The sequence below is a fragment of the Pollachius pollachius genome (assembly GCF_949987615.1).
Source record: "Pollachius pollachius genome assembly, chromosome: 20".
In the NCBI taxonomy this organism is placed as follows: domain Eukaryota; kingdom Metazoa; phylum Chordata; class Actinopteri; order Gadiformes; family Gadidae; genus Pollachius; species Pollachius pollachius.
The window spans coordinates 11,127,784-11,150,293 of NC_136953.1; the positions used below are offsets into that span (position 1 = coordinate 11,127,784).

Genomic DNA, 22,510 nt, shown 5'->3' on the forward strand with positions numbered 1-22,510 from the left:
GGCTGGGTCTTTCAGCATGACAATGACCCCAAACACACCGCCCGGGCAACGAAGGAGTGGCTTCGTAAGAAGCATTTCAAGGTCCTGGAGTGGCCTAGCCAGTCTCCAGATCTCAACCCCATAGAAAATCTTTGGAGGGAGTTGAAAGTCCGTGTTGCCCAGCGAAGGCCCAAAAACATCACTGCTCTAGAGGAGATCTGCATGGAGGAATGGGCCAAAATACCAGCAGCAGTGTGTGAAAACCTTGTAAAGACTTACAGAAAACGTTTGACCTCTGTCATTGCCAACAAAGGGCATGTAACAAAGTATTGAGATGACCTTTTGTTATTGACCAAATACTTATTTTCTACCATAATTTGCAAATAAATTCTTTAAAAATCAGACAATGTGATTTTCTGGATTTTTTTTTTCATTTTGTCTCTGATAGCTGAGGTATACCTATGATGAAAATTACAGGCCTCTCTCATCTTTTTAAGTGGGAGAACTTGCACAATTGGTGGCTGACTAAATACTTTTTTGCCCCACTGTATATATGTAGGCTATGTATGTCAATTATGGCATGCATGGCACTCCTGACCATCCCTGGAAGGAGGGATCCCTCACTCTGCGTTCCTCCTCAAGATTTCTTCCTTGCTAATTAAGGGAGTTTTTTCTTGGACTCTGGGGGGGTAGGGTCAGGGTATACAAAGAACCCTGACCCTAGCCCCCCAAATTCAATTTAATTGAATATAATTAAACTTGCCATTCTTTTCTCTTCAGTTGCAATTCTTTCCTCAAGAATGTGTGTTTTAACGGCTGTTATGGTTTTGGAGAGCGGCTGGGTCTTCTATCCATGGGTACCTTGCATCCCAATGTGGAGCCTTTTCATGACCATCCTCCATGACATTGTGAGGCCTTCTTTTATTATTTCAAGTTCCTTCTCCTCTGCCAGGGTAGTCTATTTTCCTCTTGGTTGCTCATTTCAACAGCGACGGCCACTACACTTTGGCTCAACGGCCGCCATCGGCTTCTCCGATGCGCTCCACTTTACACCACTCCGTAAACTTGCTGTTATTAGCAGATGTCCTCTTTAATAACTTTTCTCCATGCAGGAGAAAGGCTTGCTTTCCAAGTCAGTCTCTTTGCTTGGCTTGAAACGATGGCAGGCGGAGTGATGCTTCAATGCCCTAATTAAATTCCCCTGTGCCCTCCTGTATTAGCTTATAACTATTTATCTCAACAGTGACCTCTTTTAAACACTTGTTAATTGTGCCGTTATTAGCTTACTCAAACACAATACATTATTGAATACCTTTGATATTGAAAAGAGTCAGAAATTATGATTTTCTTTTCAAATGGCATATTTTATGAATTAATATAGCAACAACAATGGCTTAAGAAGAAAACGTTTATTGAAATATCTGTGAAATCCAGCTACATTTAAACCTATGCGGTTCAGTACGCTTGATATATGTTTCAAGATAATGACTTTAGATGGTGAAAAAAAATCTCTCTTTTCAAATTGCTCTTTAATCCTTGGACATTCCAGCTCAGAAAGTTAATGCTGCCACCTCGTGGCGAAGTGTTGGCAGCCATGACAGAAGACTAAACTTGCAAGGTTGGGAGTTTGTGTCAAAAGTGGTGAGGACAATAGGGTTTTTAACATCTAATATTTTAGACCACCTAATAGGTGGACCAGTATGAGGTCAGAGTAGATAATTACAGCAGAGTTTACCACAGAGTTGACCGTATGAAAGTACTAGGTTGACCGCAAAAATAACAGTAATCCAAATGCTTCACATACACAGGTGCATGTAAATCAAATAATACCAATATCACATGGACTACGGTAGAACTACAGCTATACAAATGTAAAATTGCATTGGTCCAGATTAAGACAAAACAGAAACAATGAACGAATAACTTAAACATTAAAGGTACAGTATATAATATTGATACTGATCGTTTAAATGGATAGTGCAATCCAAAGTCACAATTTTGGACACAATATATATTCGCTCGCCCCCTTTACTGCGGTAGTAAATCGTGTGCAAAGAAAATAATGTTCTCTGAAACACTTCTCCAATTCTCCTCACATGTTGTTGAAATGGTAAATCTTTGAAAAGTGTGATTGTGTCTTGATGTTTGCGTCTTTTTAAATCTAGTCCAATGAACTAATTGGCACTGCCTTAAATGTTGAATGATGTCGCTCAGTAGAACACTCAGTGGTTTTGTGCAAAGAACCAAATGAACCAAATGTTCTCTTGAAAGATTGAATCTTAAAACGGAAGACTTGGAATCCGGTAAATTGCACGTTTAGCAAGTTACTTAGCCGGTAGGGCATCAGACTTTTAATCTAAGGGTCCAGGGTTGAAGTCCCTGTTCAGGCGGCACTTAATTTATAATTTTTACGTTTAACAAGTTACTTGTATCTATTCCAATTGAGTAATTGACACTGTCTAACATGCTGAATGACGTGTCTGATTTGGTTAAACCTCTCAGCTGCAGAAGTTTTGGGCAATGAACCATATGTTCTCCCAAAAACTGTACTTCAATTCTGATTCACAGTCATTGAAATTTAAATTCTGTGAAAATCGCACAACCATATCCACTGCATGTTCTCAAAACCTTCTTAAACTCACCAAGATCACCTGAAGTATAGGCACACACACACACACACTTAGTGTGTGTGTGTGTGTGTGTGTGTGTGTGTGGGTGTGCGTGTGTGCGTGTGTGCGTGCGTGTGTGCGTGTGTGCGTGTGTGTGTGTGTGTGTGTGGCTGTGTGGGACCCACTTTTAGCAGCAGGGGGTGCACTAGTTCTTCAAACGGGGGAAACTTTCCAAAAGCAAAAGGAAATCCCCCACTGACCAGACTGTATCGCTGTCTGCTGCTCTCAGCTCTGCTGCCCGTGTGTGTGCACCCAGTGTGCACACACTTTGCTCTCTGTCTGTTTCTTTTGAAAATCGGATCGGGGTTGGATAGAAAGTATTCGGAAACCTGGATAGATCTACACCGATGATCCCAGTTACAGTCGCCAATCACCACACAATCCCAACAATATCTCTCGTTCTGCATCGGCTCACTTTTAACTTCAGAAAGAAGTGAAAACACATCAACGCGTTAGGGGAGGAGCCAGGTGTTAGGGGAGGAGGGGAGATGACGTCATGTTTAGGAAACGAAACCTAAGGTGCACAGAAACCAAAGCCGCCCGACGTGGAAGCAGTTCTCTCTTTCGGGAGAAAAATAACACGCATTGAATAGTCTGACAGACAGAAACAACAACAAGGTGAGAAAAGCAGCACAACTTTGAGAGAAGTTAAAAACACTTTTCCCGTTATGGAATTAAAGAGATAATGGTATTGCTCGATGCATAAACCTTGTTGTCTGTGTCTAGGAATGGCCTCTGCTAACACTTCCTGGTCAGAAGAGAACTTTTCATGTTCCATCTGTCTGGATGTGTTCAGCAGTCCAGTCTCCACACCATGTGGACATAACTTCTGCAGAACCTGTATTACTAAGTTCTGGGAGGAACAAGACCGGTACAAATGTCCTCTTTGCAACGAGCATTTCCACACTAGACCTGATCTACGTGTCAATATCCTCTTATCAGAGCTGGCCTCTCAGTTTAGAACGAATGTAGAATTAAAAGAGCAGCCTTGTGTTGAACCAGCAGAAGTTTCCTGTGACATCTGTACTGGGACCCAGCTGAAGGCCGTGAAGTCCTGCCTGGTGTGTCTTATCTCTTACTGCCAAACCCACCTGGAACCACATCAGAGAATCACAGTCCTGAAGAAACATCGGCTGATCGAGCCATTGGACCGTCTGGAAGACAGGATGTGTAAGAAACACGACCGACTTCTGGAGCTCTTCTGCAAGACTGAAGAGGTGTGTGTGTGTCAGTCCTGCACAGAGGGTGACCACAGGTCCCATCCTGTTGTACCTCTAAAGGAGGAATATGAAGTGAAGATGGCCCAGCTGGGGAAGATAGAGGCTGAAGTTTCGCAGATGATCCAGGAGAGAAAAGTAAAGATTAAGGAGATCAGAGACACAGTAGAACGCTGCAAAGCAGACGCAGACAGAGAGATAGCCGATGGTGTGCAGGTCCTCACTGCTCTGATGCGCTGCATTGAAAGGTGCCAGGATGATCTCAACCAAATAGTCAAAGAGAGATTAAAAACCACAGAGAAACAATCTGAAGACCTCATCAAAGAGCTGGAACAGGAAATAGAAGACCTGACCAATAGAAGCACAGAGTTGAAGCCACTCTCACACACTAAAGACCACCTCCACTTCCTCCAGGCCTTCAGATCCCTGAAGGATCCTCCACCCACCAGGGACCGGACGACGGTGGAGGTCCGTCCTCCGTCATACGTAGCGACCTTGAGGAGATCCCTGGATCAGCTGCAGGAGACACTGAACATGGAGATGAAGAAGCTGCGTGATGATGTTGAACTGAAGAGGGTCCAGCAGTATGAAGTAGATGTGACTCTGGATCCTGATACAGCTCATCCTAAGCTCATCCTGTCTGAGGATGGGAAACAAGTACATGATGGAGGTGTAGCGAAGACACTCCCAGACAACCCTAAGAGATTTACATATTACGCATGTGTGCTTACGAGGCAGAGCTTCTCCACAGGGAGATTTTACTTTGAGGTCCAGGTTAAAGACAACAGTGTATGGTATTTAGGAATGGCCAGAGAGTCCATCAACAGAAAAGGTTTGACCAGGTGGACCCCTGAGACGGGTTACTGGACTCTCTACTACATCAAGGATGGGTTGGTATTTAATGGAAACCCTGCTGTCCGTCTCCCTCTGAGAGCTGAGCTCCAGAAGGTGGGCGTGTTTGTTGATTATGATGAGGGTCTGGTCTCCTTCTATGATGTGGAAGCCAGGGTTCATCTCTACTCTGCTACCGGCTGTTCCTTTAGTGAGCCTATCTATCCATTCCTCTGTCCATATTCCTATTTATATGGAATTATAAACTCTTCTCCCTTCATCATCTCACCTGTCAATCAAACAGACTAGGACTTTTGTTTGATGATAAAATAACCAAACCACTAATGTTGTTTCCTGAGTAAGGATCTCTACCATGTGAGATCTGGATTTATGTTTTACTGCTGACATTTAACAAGGAGAAATTCAGTACGAAATGAACCCTGAATATTATAAATTATAACCCAATTATTAGATAACATTGTATCCTTCATTATCTGTTTTCTCCAGTTTTTTAAAGGGTTTACTGCTATACAATTGTTAATGGTTGCAGTAACGTATAACACGTTTTGAGGATTAATGTGAGTATCATAATCATCTAAACGTTACTATTAGTTTATATTGGAATCATGAGTGATAACAATCATATGTAAAATGATTTCAATAAAAATGAAAAAAAAGATGAGTAAATGACTTTCATTCTCCACTATACAATAACTCAACATGTGTTCCACACTAACACAAAGGTCACAGTGACTACATGTACAGGCCCTCCCCATGTGGGTGAGTACCGTGACTTTTTCTTGTCGGCTCTTCTCTCCTCTCCATCCCTCATCTTAGTTTCTCCTCTTATGGGACAAATTAACCATTACTTTTATGAGTATTATCAGGCCTATGTATCAGGTATATACATGAATGGTGGAAAGCAGCAAAACCACCTCTGGATTCAGAGGAGGGCCTCTCACGGCGCCAGAGAGTCTGGGGCCAAGGCGTACTGACATCCTGCCATTGTTTAGATTAACTGCAGAAGATGACCACACACTTTTTAAAGTTTAATTAAGGTAGCTCAGAATATGATTTTTTTAAGTGTCTTTGCTATAGTCTACTCCCTGTGCCATGGCACATACAAGCAACAGTCCCATAATAAGTGTTATGAGCGACACCGAGTGGCGGGAGCGGGTATCACCACAGAGGGGCGGAACGTTCTTCGTGTCCCATAGTCGTTCCTCCCTGCATTGTTTAAATGCTACTTGGCATGCTACTTCATGGATGCTTTAATATAGATATTAGTGGCCCCCTAACACAGTATTTGAAGACGTTCCCGAAATCAGCCATGGTGCAGAATTAAAGCCACTACGTGCCAGTCGCACAATGAGCTTTCCCCAAACACGCCGTTTCGGTGTCTGTAGCTTTAACGCAAATGAGAAGGAGAGAGGCGGGTCAAGGAGGAGGGTGGGGGTGTGGCCCTGAGCAGCTTGCGGCCACGGTACTATGGGCTCTGTTACAGTGGATGTATCGCAATGGCGAGGCGCACTGCCTTTTGCCGTGTTCTGTAAATATTGTCTGTGTCTGTGTGTGTGCGTGCGTGTGTGTGTGTCTATCTCTCTCTTTCTTTCGATATTTATTTTGATCAGCATACAATTGCACAGATGAATACATGAAGGTGTTAAATGAATGCGGCGTGGATATGGCGTTTGCTTGGCTTCTTCCGCTGTCGCTCTCCAAGGTGCTGAACTTCAGCTGAGTGATGACGACAGCAACAACGGGCGGGAGGCTCCCTTGGACCTCTCTCTCTGCCCTGAGGCTCCCCTGGACCTCTCTCTCTGCCATGAGGCTCACCTGAGGGAGCAGCTGAGGCCCTGGTTGGCTGTTTGATTTGACTGCAATGTTTTTCTTGGAAAGAGGGGTCGAATCCAAAGGAATAGCTTTAACGAGACTTTATTTGTATAAAGTATTTTCGGTATGGTAAACTGATGCTCTGAAGTAAAGAGAGATTGGAGATGTGCCTTAGCACGTGCGAGAGTGTTCTCCTAGCTGATCCTAACCACAAACCCACGTATGGTAATCGCTGCCGGGAGAGTTCTAAAGGTTTCGTGGCCAGGTGGTCTTCTTTATGGACTCAGCGAGGACCGGAAGACTCGGAGAGAAACCGGTGTGACGTAATCCTCGGTTTTCCTCGCCTGGTCTGTGATGCTGCCCTCTGTGGCTAAAGTATCTATTGTAGCCTTCAGTAATGTCCTGCTTTCCCTTGTGGCTATGTGTAGTATTTACGGCTTATATATTTGGTCCTACCCCCTATTGGTTAAGTGAGGGAAATACAGCTTGTGTTCCTAAAATACGTAACAGTCCCTCCTTGGTCATCTTAGATGACCATACAATAATATTTTAAATTATAAACACCATTTACCACACCGAAAACATAGTCAAAGTAGAATCTATCATCAACACCATCAACCGTCATGGAAGAACCTCTTGAAGAGAGGGGAAAAACCACTACGCGTCCCCATAATACTGAGACGGCATTCACGTTGTGGGTCTTGTTGAAAATACAGGTCATTATTTAACAATACAACAATGAACATGAATCTTGTTATCATACAATCACATGGCCAAACAGCACACAAACAAAACTATCAATAGAAATCCTGAGCTAATACTTTTGGTCATGTGCTACAAGGTCATAAAATATTCAACAGGTGCGAAAGTAACGTAAAAATTGATGGTCATAACACAATTTTAAAATTTCAAAATGATTGATAGACTAAAATGGATTTGGGGGGTTCAGGTGATCTTCGTGTATTGGTGCGCCGGTTCCTGTGGGTGGTTTGGGCATGGATTTGGGGAGTTCAAGTGATCTTCGTGTATTGGTGTGCCGGTTCCTGTGGGTGGTTTGGGCATGGATTTGGGGAGTTCAAGTGATCTTCGTGTATTGGTGTGCCGGTTCCTGTGGGTGGTTTGGGCATGGATTTGGGGAGTTCAAGTGATCTTTCTGTCGCCGTCGGGTCTGTAATTCATGAACCCAAGACTCGTCCCTCCTTGTCAAGGGCTCATCTCAGAGAGGTTACTCCTACACCATGGGAGCCTCCTCACAAGTTCTCCGTCGTCGTGTCAGCAACAGGTGGCCTGTAAAACAATCGTCTCAAGGAAGATCAACAGTACCATTATCAATGCAGCGAGAGAGAGAGCGAGAGAGAGAGAGAGAGAGAGAGAGAGAGAGAGAGAGAGAGAGAGAGAGAGAGAGAGAGAGAGAATGTAACACTTAAGTCGAGGCCCCCTGTTGCTCTTGAGCAATGGCGTTTGTTTCAGAAAGGGCTCCGACTACAAAGACTGTGGAGGTACGAACAAAGGAAACGCACGTTTCCAAGACGCGTTGTCCCTTTAAATCGTACACCACGTGGTACATCCAAAATGCTGCAGAAACAAACTAGTTTTGGATCTCTATAAGAAGTATGAGATTCCAGCAAGTTTGTCCCCACGGCGGGTTAGCGAGGGACTTGATAGCAGATGGGTTGTACTGCGTAAGTGCTACCTCTACGGCTGCGTTTTATACTAACCAAAATTGCACATTAGATGTTACATGAACCGGGCTGTGAGGAATCAATTAGATTTGAACTCCTTGGCTAACGCCGGCCAAGCCTCCGTCCGGTTCAATATGCAACTAAGCTAGATTAACGTTAAAAACCTGACCTTTCCTCGCCCCGCCGTAAGAGTTCGGAAGTTTATGGCCGGTAATAAATATACCTTATGGTGGCCCGGCTGAACTCGAAGCTTATCACCAAATAAATAACACTTAACCACAGGTAATACGTCTCCCACGTTGGTACAAACATTTAGATCTAATCAGGATTGGATACAGTCTATCTACAAACCCATATAAAACACACTCCGAGCCCTTTACTTCGTGAGCTCGTTATTCAATTTCAATCTGTTAGCGTATCCTAGGCCGTTCGTCTAACCGGCTGTATGAATTTAAACCAGTCCGAGATTACACGTCCCCGCAACCAGTCGAAGGCAGTACAAGCTATTCACCTAATGTTACTAATCTAACTATACAGAGTTTAGTCATTGACAACAGGTTCTGTTTACCTTTCTTGTGGCGCCTGTAAGTAGCTTGTACTACTCCCGACGGCCCCGCGGTCGCAAGTCTCGGTCCGGAACTTTCCAATCACGTCGGGGTCACCAAATTGCAATGTTTTTCTTGGAAAGAGGGGTCGAATCCAAAGGAATAGCTTTAACGAGACTTTATTTGTATAAAGTATTTTCGGTATGGTAAACTGATGCTCTGAAGTAAAGAGAGATTGGAGATGTGCCTTAGCACGTGCGAGAGTGTTCTCCTAGCTGATCCTAACCACAAACCCACGTATGGTAATCGCTGCCGGGAGAGTTCTAAAGGTTTCGTGGCCAGGTGGTCTTCTTTATGGACTCAGCGAGGACCGGAAGACTCGGAGAGAAACCGGTGTGACGTAATCCTCGGTTTTCCTCGCCTGGTCTGTGATGCTGCCCTCTGTGGCTAAAGTATCTATTGTAGCCTTCAGTAATGTCCTGCTTTCCCTTGTGGCTATGTGTAGTATTTACGGCTTATATATTTGGTCCTACCCCCTATTGGTTAAGTGAGGGAAATACAGCTTGTGTTCCTAAAATACGTAACAGTCTCTTCATGTTTGGTAAGGGACTCACACTTTGAGTGATTATAGCAAAGAAGCAAGTCGGTTTTAAAGGGGACATATCATACCACCAGGTGTGCGTGTGATCACACATCTAGGTGGACACGCCCACCTGTGATGTCACAAGACGCAGATTTTCAAAACGGCTTGTAACGCTAATCACACTCACACCTGGTGGTATGATATGTCCCCTTTAAACAAGGTCAATAGAAGAAGAACCATCTACTGTTTTTCCCTTATTAGATGTTAGTGTGCCTTTAACTGAGCACTAGAATGGGCCATTTTCTGTTATCTTTCTTGTGGGGCTGTCTACTGTGTCAAAGGGGAGACAGAGGGGCAGAATATCCCTCTTGCGTGTATGATTTATTGTGTGGTTTAGTCACCTCAATCTGCTGTGAGTAGGTACATTTGAGTGCTTAAGAACAGCGTTGAGTTGGTTTCAGTTGGTTCCTGTGTAATGGTGGTTTTAATTTGTCTACATTATTTGTGACCCTTAACTCTACTAATGCATAACTACACCAAGCTCCTGGTAGTCTAGACCTATATTGTTCATTTTCTTTGTCCATTCATCATTGATTCGATTTATGTCCTGACTTGACCATTGACCTCATCCCTCCTTTATTGCGGCCTCCATTCAGCCCTCTACTGAAACTCCCTTGCTGCCACATGGTTGAATGGAGACAAGTCTTTTATGTGATGCATTGTCAATAGAGTCTCTATACTTCTACCATAGCAGTCTCTGGTTTCAGTTTAATCTGGGTCTTCTCTATTGAACATCACCGGGTCACACTTGTATAGAGACGATGCTCATTATAGTGCTGCTAGTGTTTGTAGTCACAGGACTGACGTGCTTTGACTCACATGGGGGAGACGGAGACAGGACAATATTTTTCTGATCGCTAACACACATTGACGATCCGCTGTGGGCCTGCAGTCTACGACGCTACCGCAGTACAGATCTGTGTGTGCACCCACCGGTGACGTGCGGTGAGGTTTGTGGCCGGTGAGGCACTGACTTTTTCGGAGTCAGATTTACAAATATATGAACCCAGTAGAGTAGCTTAAATTCACCATTCAGTTGGCAGCTTGAACATTGACTACTGGTTGTGTTTCATATCAACATTCTTTACACAAACACACACGCACACACACACACACACACACACACACACACACACACACACACACACACACACACACACACACATACAAGGAGCAAATGCGGAGCAAAGCATACTTGTAAAGTCTTTCCCCCCCCTTCAGTGCGGCAGAGATGCTGGCGGCCTCGCCTCATGCTTTTACAAGTGCGGTTTTATGTCAGATATGCAAGAAGACTAAATATGTTATAAGCATACCAAAAATACATTTACTATTCTATGAAAAGTGAGGACTATAATACAAGTGTCTGCAAAATCTGAGGTGAGGCAGCCAGTACCTCTGCGGCACTTCGCGCCGCACTAATTGAACAGGAAATACGCAAATTCAGCGATTTTGGTAATACAAATGATTGAAGTAATGAAATCGTACATGAATTACATTAATAGTAGGCCTACAGATAAATAGGCGATACAATTTTTTTTGTTTAAATGTATTTCATCATTTGTTTTTTCTTTTCGCAATAACAGGTGGGACTCTGCCTCCCCTGCCTCCCCTGACCGCACGTCCCTGGCGCACACACCTTCAACCCGGAGGGCTACTGACGTAACAGCCATTACTCATTATTCAGAGACTGAATGCTGTCTGCTGCTCTCATAGCGCTGCTGCTCGCGTGTGCACTGTGCGCGTGCTCGCCGGGGTGAGTTCCAACAGCAGCGTAGCGCCAAAATCGAATCGGTGGTGGATAAAGTATTCGGGGAAGCCCCGGAAACCCGGGTGAGTAGCAAACACCACTAAATCCCCAGAATGTCTCTCGGAGTCGTTTTATTCCGGCTCTCTTTTAACTCCAGAAAAAAGAGGCGAGGAACATCAACGCATTTGACGTTACCTACACAGAGCATGAATGTGCCCAAAGTCAGAGTGTGAAAGTTGAAACGTCAGTGAACTGCATCTCCGTGGGGGTGGATTCTGGGGTTAGTGCCAGAGCCAGGTGTTAGGGGAGGAGAGGAGAGGACGTCAAGTTGAGGAAACGAAACCTTATGTTCAAAGCAATCCGACGTGGAAGCAGTTCTCTCGTTCAGGAGAAAAATAACACATATTTTGGAGCGAATAGTCTGACGGATGGAAACCACAACAAGGTGAGTAAAAAAGCACAACTTTGGAAAAAGATAGAACCTCTCTTTCCGTTATGGTCATGGCATTAGAAAAATAATGGTATTGCTCGATGCATAAACCTTGTTGTCTGTGTCTAGGAATGGCCTCTGCTAACACTTCCTGGTCTGAAGAGAACTTTTCATGTTCCCAGTAGCGGTTCTACGTCCAGTTACGCCCCGGGCAGGACTCAGTCCCTCTGTGCACGGCACCTTTCTCGACGAGCAGGTGCCAATATGGCAATTCCCCACACAATGTTCTGGTACTTCATTGAGAACCGCTTCGCGGTGCGGATGATTTTTTTTTTTTTAACTGCTCGTGGCGCCCCCCACGTAATTTGGCGCCCCCCACATATATGGCGCCCCGGGCTGCTGTCCGGTTCGCCCGTGCCTAAAACCGCCGCTAAATGTTCCATCTGTCTGGATGTGTTCAGCAGTCCAGTCTCCACACCATGTGGACACAACTTCTGCAGAACCTGTATTACTAAGTTCTGGGAGGAACAAGACCGGTACAAATGTCCTGTTTGCAACAAGCTTTTCCACACCATACCTGATCTACAGGTAAAAACCCTCTTATCAGAGCTGGCCTCTCAGTTTAGAAGGAATGTTAAAGTAAAAGAGCAGCCTTGTGTTGAACCAGCAGAAGTTTCCTGTGACATCTGTACTGGGACCCAGCTGAAGGCCGTGAAGTCCTGCCTGGTGTGTCTTATCTCTTTCTGCCAAACCCATCTGGAGCCACATCAGAGAGTCACAGTCCTGAAGAAACATCGGCTGATCGAGCCAATGGACCGTCAGGAAGACAGGAAGACAGGATGTGTAAGAAACACGACCGACTTCTGGAGCTCTTCTGTAAGACTGAAGAGGTGTGTGTGTGTGTCAGTCCTGCACAGAGGGTGACCACAGGTCCCATCCTGTTGTACCTCTAAAGGAGGAATATGAAGTGAAGATGGCCCAGCTGGGGAAGATGGAGGCTGAAGTTCAGCAGATGATCCAGAAGAGAAAACAAAGGATTAAGGAGACATAGAATTAGAATTGAGCAAGAAAGACGCAGACAGAGAGATAGCCAATGGATTGCAGATCCTCACTGCTCTGAAATACTGGGTTTTAAAGTGGCGGGAAGACTTCAACCAAACGGTTAAAGAGAAACTGAAAAAGAGAAACAAGCTGAAGACCTAATCAAAGAGCTGGAGCAGGAAATAGAAGATTTGACCAATAGAAGCTCAGAGGTGAAGCAGCTCTCACACACTAAAGACAACCTTCACTTCCTCCAGGCCTTCAGATCCCTGAAGGATCCTCCACCCACCAGGGACTGGACGACGGTGGAGGTCCGTCTTCCGTCATACTTAGGGACCTTGAGTAGATCCCTGGATCAGCTGGAGGAGACACTGAACATAGAGCTGAAGAAGAAGCTACATGATGTTGAACTGAGCTGGGTCTAGAGGTTCCAGCAGTATGAAGTAGATGTGACTCTGGATCCTGATACAGCTCATCCCAGGCTCATCCTGTCTGAGGATGGGAAACAAGTACATGGTGTAAGTGTAGCGAAGAAACTCCCAGACAACCCTAAGAGATTTACATATTATATATGTGTGCTTACGAGGCAGAGCTTCTCCTCAGGGAGATTTTACTTTGAGGTCCAGGTTAAAGACAGGACTGTATGGTGTTTAGGAGTGGTCAGAGAGTCCATCAACAGAAAAGGTTGGACCATGTGGACCCCTGAGAACGGTTATTGGACTCTCTCCTACAGCAATGATAAGTTGTTTTTTTAGAAATAACCGTTCTTTCCGTCCCCGTCTGAGAGCTGAGCTCCAGAAGGTGGGGGTGTTTATTGATTATGATGAGGGTCGGGTCGCCTTCTTTGATGTGAAAGCCAGGGTTCATCTCTACTCTGCTAACGGCTGCACCTTTAGTGAGCCTATCTATCCATTCCTCTGTCCGTGTGTATGTGATGGAGGTAAAAACTCTGCCCCCCTGATCATCACACCTGCCAATCAAAGAGACTAGGACATTTGTTTGATAATATAAATAATCAAACAACCAAAATAACTAATGTTGTTTCCTGAATGGGAATCTCTACCATGGGAGATCTGAGAAAACTGCATTCATATTGTGCTATTCACTGTTATTTAAATGCAACAAAATTTATTAAGCAACTTACACTGTGTACTATATCAAATACAAATCATTATAACTGGTTGGACTACTCTTAAATGTTCAATGTCTTTTTTTCTTAACGTTTTTTATAAAGAATTAGGTTAGTTGAAAGTGTAAAATGTTATTTTTATTATTATTTTGATCATATTATCAATCAAATAAATATACGTTTTTATTATTTTAAATGTTTGTTAACTCAATACAATGTTTGTACACTTTTCAGATTTTGATAAAAATTCGCCAAAAGTAGAACGGGGTCATTTTCCGTGGAATAGGTACATTCTCAGTACAATGTGTATTCAGTGAAATAGGTTCATTTTCAGTGGAATTGGTACAACCCCAGTACAATGTGTATTCAGTAGATACATTGGGTTGTGTAAAACAAAACAGTTGGGTAAAACAAAAACAACTGTGTTGCCTTAAAACCCTTTAACAAACGATGGGATTTAATAAAGGAATAATAATAATAATAATAATAATAATAATAATAATGATAATAATAATAATAATAATAATAATAATAATAATAATAATAATAATTGCACATTTTTGTAGCTGAAGAGCCAGTCAATGACTTTATATCTCCACCATACAACAACCCAGTATGTGTTACACCTTACACAAAAGCTCCCAGTGACTATACATGTAAAGATTTTCCCCATTTGTGTGAGTACCCTGACTTTGTCTTGTCAGCTCTTCTCTCCTCTCCATCTCTCATCTTAGTTTCTCCTCTATCCTTCCTCTCTCTTCTCTTCCTCCTCTCTCCTATCTCTGCTCTTTCTTTCTAGCTCATCCAGGATTGCGTTAATTATTGCCGTACCAACACACACAACACATTACGAGTAGATATTACATAGGTTAGGTAGGTACTATTTTGATTATTTAAGTCTAATATTTGAACTACTTTAAGTTTAATTTTGGTAGCCCAGAATAGTCCCTTTTAAGGTGTCTTTGCTATAGTCTACTCCCTGTGCCATGGCACACACAAGCCGCAGTCCCATAATCAGTGTTATGAGCGACACCCAGTGGCGAGAGCGGGTATCACCACAGAGGTGCGGGACGTTCTTTGTGTCTCCTTATCCTTGCTCCCTGCATTGATATAAAATATTTTAATTTAAACCAATAAGCTGTATTTCTCACACATTATGCCACGCAAACCATACTTAAAATGTATAGAAGGAGCAACATAAAAGTCCAGCCGATACAGACTGCTAAACTCATCGCGCCAAATGCTGTTTTCTTTTAGGTCCTGCTCACTAAACAAAACATAACTTCATTCAAACACATTGTTACGGTTGCGGACCGACGCCCCGCCCTCATGGGTAAAATCCTCCGTTTGTCGATGGCCATGCATATGACCATGTGTTTTTCCCCGCATGTGATTTGTTTACCATTATGTTAATTTTTATGTGCCTTTCCCCGGACGTGATTGGTTGCTGCATCGGAAAGCCGAGGATCCGAGGAAGATAAAAGTCGGGCGAGCTCAACATTCGCGGCAGCTTGTCTCGGATTTTCAGCTTGCCATTTAGGTCTTGAAATGCTTTCTTTTGTTACTTGATTGAGGCTCTTGTTAGCTACCTTGGAACTGGGCCTAGGGAAAGTTTGTTAGACATTAACGAAAACCGACACGCAGTTACACCTTTGTCTAGGAACAATAGGCGCAGGGGTGCTGTTCCACTCGTGTATTTTGGGGAGCTTTTCTTTGGTTATATTCATTTCTTTGATTTGGACAGCACTCAATGGCCCTTTTCCTTTTGTAGTTTTGCCTCCTCTGTTTGTGTTTTATTGATTACCCCAAGATCCGGGTTGAATAAACGACTTGAAGTTAACCAAAAACATCTGGTTTTATGTTGCCACCCCTTCCCCTAGCGGGGGACGTAACACACATACAGCCATCACAACCCCCAATGGTGTCCTTTACGCTGGGGACATTAACCCACCACTTATTGAAATGGCGGATGTAGTGCCCATCATCATTTTTTAAATATGTTTACAAAAATTGCTTAAGGTTCTAAACTTGATTACTTGAGTTGTTTCTATTTTATCATATTTTAGGTCAGCGATATTGGATAGTTTTATCGCTGGGTTGACGTGTAATGCCTACTTCTACCGTCAGGGGGAGCACTAGTCCTTCAAACGGTGGACATTCACTCCGTCGACCGGTTCCTGACATACACTTTAGCCTATAACATATTAACATAGTATATCGTAAACCCTACTATTATATAAAACATCTAATAAGACTATTTATTTAATATTGTAAGACATGATTCACTTTTTTTTTAATTCAATCGCATGATTAAGGTATAAACTACAGCCACCTGCCACTAATTAATTAATGACCTCCTTAATTACCTCACGTGGGCTACTTAGAGCAGGGGCCGTTTAGAAACGTGCAGTCACGTCGTCGTTCGCTGGTAGAAGGCGGTGAATATCTGCGGTTTTGTAGACTTTACGATAATGGGGGATTGGCGCGTGGTGCTCGTGGGTCAGATCATCTCTCTGTCTCTCACCCCCGGCACTACCGAAGCAAATCACACGGCTCCACATGGCGCTTTAGTTGTTCCCACCACCGCACCGAGGGAGGAGGGACAAGGAGTGCGTGCGTGTGTGTGTGTGTGTGTGTGTGTGTGTGTGTGTGTGTGTGTGTGTGTGTGTGTGTGTGTGTGTGTGTGTGTGTGTGTGTGTGTGTGTGTGTGTGTGTGTGTGTGTCACTTTCTTTCTATATATATTTTGATCAGCATAGAATTGCACAGATGAATAACATGAAGGTGTTAAATTAATGTGGCGTGGATATGTCGATGGCTTGGTGGCTGGTGTGTCGAGGATAGCCGCAGCAGACAGAGTGGGAGACGTCTTCCGCTGTCGCTCTCCAAGGCGCTGAACTTCAGCTGAGTGACGTCACAAGCCTTGGACAAGCCGCCGACCGCGTGGTTTAGGGAATCACCCCCGGTGTACATACTCCATATGAAAAGAGGTAAGAATGTGGAACACTTTGCAATAAGAACTACTTGCACCGAATGTGATGAGATAATAACTAAAATAGCATAGAATTGTTGAAAGCTTTTTGGTGCTACACAAAATCTTAATGCTATTAAAAACAAGACTCATTGTGTGTGGCTTATCTGTCTGGTTCCTAAACCTTCTCAAACCTACAACTATAGAAGATCATATTAGCCAAATTATAAAAAAACATATGACCATTAGCAGGAGTTTGTATCCACAGCGCCCAATGAGATTTCTTTGTGATTTGATGTGAGTAAAGGTGGTGCAGTGGGTTACATATTGGTGATGTGGATTCAGTTGGACCAACCAACCAACCGGCTCCCCTGAGCCCCTCAACAGTCCTGGTTCATTGTGGGGCTGCAGGGCTGCCGGCTCCCCAGTGAACGCCGCTTCAGTTCAGCTTCAATAAGAGGACAGGTCTGTCGCATCAGCGCCTAATCAGCAGGGGACCGGGCCACCCAATCAGCCAATCAGAGGTGATGCCTGCAACAGCAGGGGACCGGTTCAGCCAATCAGAGGTGATGCCTAAAAAAGCAAGTGCTTCACCTAGAGAGGGAGTCATTGAATAGAAATAATGCAAACCGATCTATTAATGGTGAAGAAAAGATGTTTGCTTGAATTATCGATTGAAAATCATGCACTCATTCATGAATTAATTTCCTTCCTGGAACTACGGGCCGTTCTGTGGTTGTCTGAGGGCGCGGCACCAACTGCCATGCTCTACCAGTCGTGCCACCAGGGACTAGAGATTCAAATCACCCAAAGGATCCCTGGTACTATTGAGTCACTGTTTATTAAAACCACAGTTCTCACAAGGCAGAACTTTTCCTCAGGGAGATTTTACTTTGAGGTCCAGGTTAAAAACAAGACTTTATTGTGTTTAGGAGTGGCCATGTTGACCCCTGAGACGTGTTACTGAGTTATTATATTCAACAAGGATGGGTTGGTATTTAACGGTAAGCCTGCTGTCCGTCTCCGTCTGAGAGCTGAGCTCCAGCAGTTGGGGGTGTTTGTTGATTATGATGAGGGTCTGGTCTCCTTCTATGATGTGGAAGCCAGGATTCATCTCTACTCTGCTACTGGCTGCACCTTTAGAAAGCCTCTCTATCCACTCCTCGGTCCATGTGTACATGAGGGTGGTGCAAACTCTGCCCCCCTGATCAAATCACCGGTCAATCAAACAGACTAGGACATTTGTTTGATTATAAAAATAATGAAACAACCAAACAACTAATGTTTCCTGAGTGAGAATCTCTGTGTGAGATCAGAGAGAACTGCATTAATGTTGTACTGCTGTCATTTAACAAGGATGAATTAATTAGGAAAATAACCCTTACTATCGTAAAATATTGCCCATTATAAATTATTCGATTCCACTATATTCTTCACGTGTGTTTCCCTGTTTTTTCTTTTTGGTTTATTGCTATAAAATTGCAAATGGTTGCAGATATTACTTGTGTGCACTAAAATAAGGTTGTTTATCATAATCTATACACTACAGAAAATCATTTTTCTGATTTAAATAAAATTTTGTTATGTTTCGATTTGGTTCTCATACAATTATTTTTTTTTGGGGGGGGGGGGGGGATATTTGAAGAACTTTAAATTAGGTAGCCCAGATTTGAAAGAACACGCTGTGGTAGCCCGCTTCCCAAAGTGCCAGGTTCCCGGTACGAATCACACGTTTAAACAAGGGTTAGGCCGCACTCGGCATTTATTCAACAAGAATCAGAGTATGAGTCCTCGCTCTAGGGTCTCCGTGAGCCTCTAGTCCGCTGGCGTGTTGCGTAATCCCTTCGTGTCACTCGTGTCTCCCGCTCTGTGGTCCTTTTTAAGCTTGCTCCGGGGCCTTCTGCGGCCAGGTGTCCCCCATCTCGCTGATTGGGGGGAGAGACGTGGTGCTCTCTGTCGCCAGTTAGTGGGTGGCGGCGGTATACCCCGTCCACCACTGATCCTCCACCACTGATCCTTAAACCTCGCCAGGGCTGAGGTTTAAGGGGCGGGATGCCACAACGCGCGCACACGCACACGCACACACATACACATAAAAGGATGGTTCTATCTATCCATCTATAATATAGATACATCTATATGTATATATGTGAGCACATGCACACTAGGACATGCATGTATTCGCACTCATCTTCTTTAGCATTAACAGCTTGATGTCATGTTGATCCCCCCACCCTCTCCATCTGCCTGGCCCACCCTAATGACTCTTTCCAAATGACATGCACACTCTTCCTTTCTAGCTTTCTCTCACACACACACACACACACACACACACACACACACACACACACACAAAAAACACCATATACTCACAAGTAATTTTAATCTCCCCCTCTGCTCATCCCAAGTCTAGCGAGCGACTGTATCATCAGCAGAGCCTGATCTCTGCTGATAGACCTCATCTCTCAGGTCTCATATCATCTTATGATATGAGATGGCGTACACGCAGCAGACTGAAAACATAGTTTTGCAGCAGGAAATAATTTTGCAACGGCTCATTAAAAAATTAACCAACTCACAAAACACACATCATGATGTTAAACTCTGCCGATGTGGGCAAAGTAACAGTCATCCTTAACAATTCACTTGAAGGACATATATTTAATGAATCTGAAATAAATATGAATTGATTTGATTCATTAACAAATGTAACTTTAATTTAAGCGCCTCTATATAACGTTTGGCTGGTGTTCAAATGTAAGTTCCTAAATGTGAATACCAGAATGGGAGCAATCCATCCACGACTCGATCGACCAAATGCAGGGTAAAAATAAGTATTACAACTCATATTTACCGAACAGCAGTCCTCGTACAATTAAAATCCTCAATACGTAACACATAAACTATTAGAAGAAATTCCTTGTAGCTATCATTTGCAACTTTGGAATTTGTTTGGGCACGCAGTTCACGCGTCCTCGACTCTCTCTCTATCTCTCTCTCTCTCTCACCCCAATCCCAACCCCAACCCACACATAATTTACAAGTGATATTTCTCATCCCAACGTTCGACTCTTACCTTGGGTCCATGCTGGCTAAGGCATTTATTTACAGCTCTTGTGTGAAACACATTTCTAACTGTTTCTAAGTGTCTCTGAAGACACTGACCTATGGAATCACTTTGTTCAATTCATTTGGGCAGGAAAATATGTAATTGAGAGGATCTGTCGTTAAATATTTAGTAAAATATAAAACCTGTAATTTTTTTTGTTACATAAAGTTATGTTACAAATACATATGAGGCGTGTGCAGAGTGTGGTTTTAATGTAATTAATTAAAAGGTAATTTAGAAAATAGGCACAGCTTTTTCCATGTATAACACAGGTCATTTATGGACCTAAAAGGCCCATAATTATTAATAGATAATTAATAGATAATTAATTAATAGACTCCTTTTGGTTAACCGGCCAGCACCTCATCATCGATTTCAAATGTTTTTCCTATATATATATATATATATATATATAGGCTATGTATGTCAATTATGGCATGCATGGCACTCCTGACCATCCCTGGAAGGATGGATCCCTCACTCTGCGTTCCTCCTCAAGATTTCTTCCTTGCTAATTAAGGTACTTTTTTCTTGGACTCTGGGGGGGTAGGGTCAGGGTATACAAATAACCCTGACCCTAGCCCCCCAAACTCAATTTAATTGAATATAATTAAACTTGCCATTCTTCTCTCTTCAGTTGCAATTCTTTCCCGAAGAATGTGTGGTTTAACGGCTGTTATGGTTTTGGAGAGCGGCTGGGTCTTCTATCCATGGGTTACTTGCATCCCAATGTGGAGCCTTTTCATGAGCATCCTCCATGACATTGTGAGGCCTTTTATTTTAACTTCCCTCTCCTCTGCCAGCAGGGGCGCAGCCAGGACATTATTACTGTGGTGGCCAGCTCAGGCCAATAGACCTATTTTAAGTGCAATATTTATTCATAACGTCAAAATTTAACACTTTGAATAAGTCAAAGTTCAAACTAATAGTGCATATATTTCAGCTTTCTTTAGACCGTTTCCGTTTAGGATTTCTCTTTTTTAGATCCTCAATGCCCTAATTAAATTTCCCTGAGCCCTCCTGCATTAGCTAATAACTATTTCTCAACACTGACCTCTTTTTAACAATTCTTAATTGTGCCGTTATTAACTTACTCAAAGACAATACATTATTGAATACCATTTTCAATACCAATACCATTGATATTGAAAATAGTCAGAAATTATGATTTTCTTTTCAAATGGCATATTTCATGAATTAATATAGCAACCGCAACGGCTTGAGAAGAAAATGTTTAGTGAATTACATTTAAACCTATGTGGTTCAGTACGCTTGATATACGTTTCCAGATAATGAATTTATGTTACACTCCCACTGTCTAGGGGTAGCGGGGGAGGTAACGGACGTTACAATTGTCCGGGTTATGGGTGTAGCTGAAGAAACAATTGGTGAGTGAAACAATAAAGGAATGTCAACAGCAACGGATAAGGTTGAACATAGGCTTAAATGAGGTGACTGGTCACAAAACATAAAAGTAAGATACGACAAAACCGGCAGGCCTTGGGACTTCAGTGTTGCCAAAGAAAATAACCAAATAAAACAAGCTAAGCTAACAGCTAACACAGCGGACCACACGTCTGCTGACCTTACTAAACTAACCCAAAAGTACAGCGGGTAGCAACAATCCTAGTGATACTAAACAAAGTAAAGCACTACGTGTTGTAAATGTATGATGGAGGTGGTCAAGGTAACCACAAAGAACGGAAACATGGGCGAACTAACAAAGGGGTTCACAATTGGTGCAAGCAGGGGGAGAGGAAATCTAGGGGACAATATGTATATAGCTCTTAAATATGTGTATATATATATAATCAAATTCTCTAACAATGCCACAGCAAAACCAGTCCATGAGCCACAAACGGGACAAAAAGGACAGAGAGAGCAAGAGACGAGTCACACTGGCTTTTATGTGTGTGGCAGGCCTCCCCTGGCTGGAAACTGATGAGGTGATTGGTGGAAGCTGGTTGGTAGAGGCGGGATGATGATAAATTGTTAATGACTGGCACCTGCACATAACAGAGGGAAACAAGAAGGCAGCAACAAACAAACAGTGGCCGTAACAGATTTTAATCCTTGGAGAATTCCAGCTCAGAAAGTTAATGCTGCCACCTCGTGGCGAAGTGTTGGCAGCCATGACAGAAGACTAAACTTGCAAGGTTGGGAGTTTGTGTCAAAAGTGGTGAGGACAATAGGGTTTTTAATATATGATATTTTAGACCACCTAATAGGTGGACAAGTATGAGGTCAGAGTAGATAATAACAGAAGAGTTTACCACAGAGTTGACCGTATGAAAGTACTAGGTTGACCGCAAAAATAACAGTAATCCAAATGCTTCACATACACAGGTGCATCAAATAATACCAATATCACATGGACTACGGTTGAAAGCAGCAATACAAATATCAAAATGCATTTGTCTAGATTAAGGCAAAACAGAAACAATGAAAGAATATCTTAAACATTAAAAGTACAGTATATAATATTGAAACTGGTCGTTTAAATGGATACTGCAATCCAAACTCAAAATATTAGACAAAATATATATTTGCTTGCCCCCTTTACTGTGGGAGTAAATCGTGTGCAAAGAAAATAATGTTCTCCGAAACAGTACTCCAATTCTCTGCACATGTTGGTGCAGAGAAAAGTGTGACTGTGTCTTGATTTTTTTGTCTTATTAAATCTTTT

General features: G+C 43.1%; 1 pseudogene across 1 annotated transcript; it reads left to right on the plus strand.

The window, feature by feature from the left end:
- The first annotated feature begins 3,346 nt into the window (after positions 1-3,346).
- On the plus strand, positions 3,347-13,727 carry LOC307091321 (annotated as a pseudogene). Its single transcript has 3 exons — positions 3,347-4,995; positions 11,677-11,757; positions 12,020-13,727. The product of its transcript is annotated as an uncharacterized misc_RNA (transcript).
- Positions 13,728-22,510: the final 8,783 nt, after the last annotated feature.